The sequence below is a fragment of the Anomaloglossus baeobatrachus genome, unplaced genomic scaffold, assembly GCF_048569485.1.
Source record: "Anomaloglossus baeobatrachus isolate aAnoBae1 unplaced genomic scaffold, aAnoBae1.hap1 Scaffold_226, whole genome shotgun sequence".
Taxonomy (NCBI): Eukaryota; Metazoa; Chordata; class Amphibia; order Anura; family Aromobatidae; genus Anomaloglossus; species Anomaloglossus baeobatrachus.
Genome location: NW_027442000.1, coordinates 282,375 through 289,312, shown reverse-complemented (window position 1 = coordinate 289,312; position 6,938 = coordinate 282,375). Strand labels below are relative to the sequence as shown.

At 45.9% G+C, this 6,938-nt stretch overlaps 2 non-coding genes across 2 annotated transcripts; both read right to left on the bottom strand.

Annotated features, from left to right (window-relative positions):
• Window positions 1–4,982: 4,982 nt before the first annotated feature.
• On the bottom strand, window positions 4,983–5,174 carry LOC142261578 (U2 spliceosomal RNA). Its single transcript, XR_012729193.1, has one exon. It is a non-coding gene; the product is annotated as a U2 spliceosomal RNA (small nuclear RNA).
• Window positions 5,175–6,750: 1,576 nt separating this feature from the next.
• Window positions 6,751–6,938, bottom strand: LOC142261576 (U2 spliceosomal RNA). Its single transcript, XR_012729192.1, has one exon. It is a non-coding gene; the product is annotated as a U2 spliceosomal RNA (small nuclear RNA).

Here is a 6,938-nt window from a genome sequence, read left to right as displayed (position 1 = left end):
CAGCAGTTACAGGAACATCATTCTCATCCACAATCACATCCATATCTACTTTCTTCCCATTCATTTTTTTAAAGAAATATCTGGTACAATTCTCATTCTTATCCAAATGTTCAACTTTCGTCCTATAGATAATTTCCTTACCCTTTTTCTCAGACATTTCAACTCATTTTTTGCCTCCACCAACGAATCACTTACATCAATCCCAGACCTACTACACTTTTGTAACCAATCAATCCGAGTATTCACATCTTTAAATTTATTACAATACATGGTAGCTTTTTTGTAGCCCCATTTCCTGAAAAAAGTTTTAATCTCCCCTTTAACCCAATCCCACCACTCTAACACACTTGCAAACCTGTTTTTGTAGTACCCCCATCTTCGGTACTCTACTTTAAACGCTTTCATCACTTTTGCATCCTCTAGCAATCTCACATTTAACTTCCATACAGCACCCCTCTTTACAAGTCCACCATCCCCTCTGAACACACCCTTCAAACATTCGTGGTCCGAAAAAGGAACCGCACACTGTTCAAACCTTACACACTCAATATTTTTAGAAAAAAACATACGGTCAATCCGTGATTCTATACCTCCTCTGTCCGCCTTGTACGTAGGTGGTGGTGGATTGCCCAGCTTTACAACAGCGGCATCTGAGAAAGAAAAATCAGAAATTATATGTAACAGCTTTTTCCCGGTTACATCCATATTACCTTCCGTCGTACAATTAAAATCCCCAACAAAAATAGTAGGCATTTTTCCTGGCAAAAATAAACCAACTTTCTCTAACAGAGCTAAACGATCTTCTTTTCTCGTAGGACAATATACATTAACAATCCTAACCCGCCACCCTCTATAGTTAATAATTGCAATGATACATCTCCCCACCTCCACTACTGTATAACTATCAAAAGAAAAGTCCTTGTTACCCAACAGAATCCCCACACCATCATTTTTATTTACAGACGAACCAGACCAAATGTGTTGTCCATGAGGCCAATCTTGATCCGTAGGAGCATCAAACAGTCCGCACTCCTGCAAACAAAAGATATCTGCACCTATTTTAGAAACATATTTGAGGATAGTAGCTCTTCTTCCTCTGGATTTAATTTGTCTCACATTCAAGGATAGGACATTACATGTAGTTTTGGGAGCCATGTTCTTACCAGTTTAACCAGGTAACCGTAAGCTGGCCATCTTCGCCTCAACCTTCTCCTTCTGGAGGCTGGCAGGGAGACACAAAGCAGTGAGTGTCTGCAACCTCCCCAAAAAAATCATCAACTCCAGGTGAAAAGCTAATGTCAGGGTAGACCCGATCACTCAAAGGGCTTGCACTTGCAGTACTGACAGTGCTCCACCCCTTGTCTGCAAGCTTTAATTTCTTAGCAGCCATAAACTCCCCCTCCTCCGATGACCTGACTGCAGCTGAAGCAGAAAAATCCCCCTGCCCAGCTGGACCAACATCTTTGCTCACCAGAGACTTTGTTGTACCCCATGACAGGGCAGGGGACTTGCTCAAATCCTCCTCGATTTCCCCCTCGCCACAGGCAGCAGAGTGACAAGGGAGATCAGCTTCCAGCTCGGAGACCTCCATTCCTTGATCAGGTGGACATGGACAGACTGCAGGAGCTTTATCCAAATCCTGAGCAGTAGTAACAGGGAGAAGAACAGGGTCATTAACAGAAACAGCAACAGGGTGACTAGCAGCTGGTGCAGCCTTAACAGGAGCTACAGGGACCTCTGCGACCACCTGAGCGTATAGCCTGGTCTTAGTGCGGTTCTTGCAATCCCGATAGGCATGCCCGACTTCTCCACAAGCATTGCAAACAATGGGGTTGCTGCAATCCCTAGCCATGTGCCCCACCTGGTTACATTTCCTACAGGTTGCTTCATAAGGACACTTATCCTGAGTGTGACCAAAAACGTTACATTTCCGGCAAAAAAAAGGGGCATCTGGATAGAACAGGTAACCAGAGTCTTTCCCAATATGAAAAGTAGAGGGAGGGTGGCGGAGACCCCCAGGGCCCTGAGGGTCCACCCCAAAACGCACAAAATATTTATGCTTGCCTGTCCAGAGTCCCTCCTTGTTGGTAATTTTGTGTGAGTACTGAACATAGCTGCAATGCTTCATCAGGAAGTCTGTGATTTCTGCCACATTAACAAAAGGGTTGTGCATAAACACCACTAAAGGAACATCGCCCTTAGAATAAAGCAGGGTAAAGTCAAGTCCACTCAGCAAAGAGTTAGTAGTATTCATTAACAAGGACCGATAAAGATTCTGGCAAGCGCCAATATGGGAAAGGACAAGCACATACCGTCCACTGCGTCTGAACTCCTGAAGACAAACGATCTCATTCTTCTTCACATCCAGGATGTCATATAGAACTTTGTTCACCAAGTATTCCAGATGGAAATGCTGCAACTTTTCCTCTGCGACATCAATACGGAAACCAAAACGGACCCGGGTATCCCCGGTCCCAGCAAAACGGACAGTGACGCCCATCTTCAAAACACCTCCTGGATCACCAAGGGTTAAATGCCTCGCTCACTACCCCCAATAGCAGCATGTAGCCATTTAGGCTACAAGGCCAAGGGTAGCAATTGAGGACCTCCTGCTAAGACACACGATCCTAGCCAAAAGGCGTCGCCTTCTCGTTTCCCGCTCACTACCCCCAATAGCAGCATGTAGCCATTTAAGCTACAAGGCCAAGGGTAGCAATTGGGAACCTTCTGGTAAGACACTTGATCTTAGCCAAAAGGCCGAGAAGCGATAACCAGAATTGGTTTGGGCCTCGAGTGGCACCCTGGCCTATGCCGGACACATCTTAGGGAGAGAGAGTGAGAGGGAGACAAACCAACGCCTACAGAAGACATTTTGTCACCCAAGCCAACCCTTGAAAAGGCTGCTTTGCAGAGCAAAAACAAGAAGAATGGTGCGTTTTGCAGCCGCCACCCCCCACTGCAATGAATCTGAATAACTCCTCTTTTAGGGCGCAAGCAACTCCCCTCCCCCTTGCAGTCTTTCCAATTCATGATACAAAAAGACGGACAGGACAGGTTGCCTGACTTTCCGTCACTGCCACCCTTTGCCATCCTTACCCGTAGAAAGCCCTTTCATCATCCCCAAACCCTAATCTTTTCCCTTTCCTTCCCAGCCCCCAAACCCTGCCCTCTGTACCCTTCTCACCACCCGCATCCCTTCTCCTGTCATCCCCCTACCACCCGGGAAAAAAACGGCTTGCCCCCTCCTTCCACTAGCCCACCATCCCACCCAAAGAGCAATTTCTCCTGTGCAGCTAGCTTTCTAGGCAGCAGCGCTATTGTGATGTCATCGGGGGGCATTGTGACAAGCAGCCAGTGTTCCATCTCTTCATGTTGTGCACTGTTCAAACGGAAAATACATCAACAGGCAGACTACAGAAAAGCTTACTAACAAAGGTTAGAGGGGGGCTTTCTCAGAGGGCTTTTTACAGTTTGTCTAGTCCCAATTAGCCGTTTAAGTATACTTAATGAAAGTAGCAATTCTTTCATAGGCCACCCATTCTTAGTATTTGACGTTCCTTATATTGCGGTATCAGGCTTCGCAGCAGGTTGCAAACATTCATCACCCATGACTGTCCCCAATTGTGCTCAGAAGCTAAATGTCTATCATGACCTCTCTTTTAGACTGTCCAAGAGCAAGCAAACTCTTCCTCCAGGAGGGGGAGCCAACAGACCACTAAAGAGATCATCATTACTCAAAGAAAACCCCAAAAACCAATGCATGATAGGAATAAACAGGTAACTTTATTTGGAGTGGAAGCGGAGAGATAGCACCAGATGCCAATTCTAGATCTTCTCACACCTGTGGTCACTCCAGCAGCATCAGCTGAATCCACTTTGTCCAAAAGGGATCTATTCCATTCAATTGCAAATGATCTAGATAAGACGGAGAACAAGATACTGCAGCACGGGACATAGCAGAGTTGGTCAAGTTGAGTGGTGATGAGTTTGCTATTTGGATGAATAAAGCAAGTAAGGCTAGTTTCACACTACGTCTTTTTAACATCCGCTGAAAACATTTTTTTAGCGGAAGTACGGATCCTGCTTTTACAGCAAATAACGTATGCAAACGCATATGTTATTTTGCAGGATCCTGCACTGGATGTTTAGGGGCGGGCATTGGAGTCATGTGATCGGGAGTGAGGGGAACTAGACTGGGAGGAGGCTTCTGACAGCTGCAGACGCTGGTAACCAAGGTAAACATCGGCCTTGGATACCCGATATTTATCTTGGTTACGAGTGTCTGCAGCTGCTAGGAGCCGGGCTGCCTGCACGCGTAACCAACGTAAACATCGGGTAACTAAGAGAAGTGGTTACGCGATATTTACCTTGGTTCCGAGTGTCCGCAGCTGTCAGGTGGGAGAGAGAGGGAGGGGGAAAGACAGAGATAGAGAGAGAGAGGGTGAGGGAGGGAGTAGAGAGATAGACAGATCACGCGAGACTGGTTCTGGGCATGCTCAGTACTTTCTGGGCATGCTCAGTACAAAAGCAGGATCCTGTCTATCAGCACGCCAGCGTTCACCTGCGTTTGCGTGCGTTATAGTCAGGATCCAGCAATTTGCAGTATCTGGACGGAGCTCAAAAACGCTACAAGTAGCGTTTTTGAAACATGTTAAAAAACTGCAAGTCACTGGATCCTCACTATAACGCAGGCAAACGCAGGTGAACGGATGTTAACGCGAGTCCATTGCAAATGCATTGAAATGAAAACGCATTTGCACTGGATCCGCTTGTCCGCTAAAATAACGTTAAGGACGGATGTTAAAAAGACGTAGTGTGAAACCAGCCTAAAAAGTGTGAAAGATAAAAAACAAAAGGAGAAAGTGTGAAAAGTGAATGGGCCAAATTGAGGTGCATATGAAGTTGTATGCTTTCTTTCAATTCACTAATCGGGCTAATATGAATCAGGTGAATTGAATTCTGCTTTTGGAAACTGGGTTAAGAAGGGGTGCACCGGTCCTGGAGGTACTGCAATACCAGGTCAATGCGTGGAGTGGACAGAGCAAGCTCTTTTTCCATCTCCCTGTTCTAAAAATCCATTTAATATATGGTCCCCAGATAGGGGACGTATCAGATATTAAACTGATAAGAACAGATTTTTTTTTTTTTTTTTGAAGGATGAGTTTGAAAATAATAAAGAGACCGCCTCTCGTTGCCCAGATAACTGTCCGTCACAAGAGGGCTATGACATCCTACGATGCACACTCCCCCAAGGGCAGTAGTTGTGCAATACCCTGGCACCTTCCAGCACCAACCAAGGTAGTACCCTCCCAAACTACACTTGATCTTAGCCAAAAGGCCGAGAAGCGATAACCAGAATTGGTTTGGGCCTCGAGTGGCACCCTGGCCTATGCCGGACACATCTTAGGGAGAGAGAGCGAGAGGGAGGCAAACCCACGCCTACAGAAGACATTTTGTCACCCAAGCCAACCCTTGAAACGGCTGCTTTGCAGAGCAAAAACAAGAAGAATGGTGCGTTTTGCAGCCGCCGCCCCCCACTGCAAAGAATCTGAATAACTCCTCCTTTTGGGCACAAGCAACTCCGCTCCCCCTTGCGGTCTTTCCAATTCATGATCCAAAAAGACGGACAGGACAGGTTGCCTGACTTTCCGTCACTGCCACCCTTTGCCATCCTTACCCGTAGAAAGCCCTTTCATCATCCCCAAACCCTAATCTTTTCCCTTTCCTTCCCAGCCCCCAAACCCTGCCCTCTGTACCCTTCTCACCACCCGCATCCCTTCTCCTGTCATCCCCCTACCACCCGGGAAAAAAAGAGCTTGCCCCCCTCCTTCCACTAGCCCACCATCCCACCCAAAGAGCAACTACTGCTGCGCAGCTTGTTTTCTAGGCAGCAGCGCTATTGTGATGTCAGCGGGGGGCATTGTGACAAGCCGCCAGGGTTCCGTCTCTTCATGTTGTGCACAGTTCAAACGGAAAATACATCAACAGGCAGACTACAGAAAAGCTTACTAACAAAGGTTAGAGGGGGGCTTTCTCAGAGGGCTTTTTACAGTTTGTCTATTCCCAATTAGCCGTTTAAGTATACTTAATGAAAGTAGTAATTCTTTCATAGGCCGCCCATTCTTAGTATTTGACGTTCCTTATATTGCGGTATCAGTCTTCACAGCAGGTTGCAAACAATTCATCACCCATGACTGTCCCCAATTGGGCTCAGAAGCTAAATGTCTATCATGACCTCTCTTTTAGACTGTCCAAGAGCAAGCAAACTCTTCCTCCAGGAGGGGGAGCCAACAGACCACTAAAGACATCATCATTGCTCAAAGAAAACACCAAAAACCAATGCATGATAGGAATAAACAGGTAACTTTATTTGGAGTGGAAGCGGAGAGATAGCACCAGATGCCAATTCTAGATCTTCTCACACCTGTGGTCACTGCAGCAGCATCAGCTGAATCCACTTTGTCCAAAAGGGATCTATTCCATTCAATTGCAAATGATCTAGATAAGACGGAGAACAAGATACTGCAGCACGGGACATAGCAGAGTTGGTCAAGTTGAGTGGTGATGAGTTTGCTATTTGGATGAATAAAGCAAGTAAAAAGTGTGAAAGATAAAAAACAAAAGGAGAAAGTGTGAAAAGTGAATGGGCCAAATTGAGGTGCATATGAAGTTGTATGCTTTCTTTCAATTCACTAATCGGGCTAATATGAATCAGGTGAATTGAATTCTGCTTTTGGAAACTGGGTTAAGAAGGGGTGCACCGGTCCTGGAGGTACTGCAATACCAGGTCAATGCGTGGAGTGGACAGAGCAAGCTCTTTTTCCATCTCCCTGTTCTAAAAATCCATTTAATATATGGTCCCCAGATAGGGGACGTATCAGATATTAAACTGATAAGAACAGATTTTTTTTTTTTTGAAGGATGAGTTTGAAAATAAT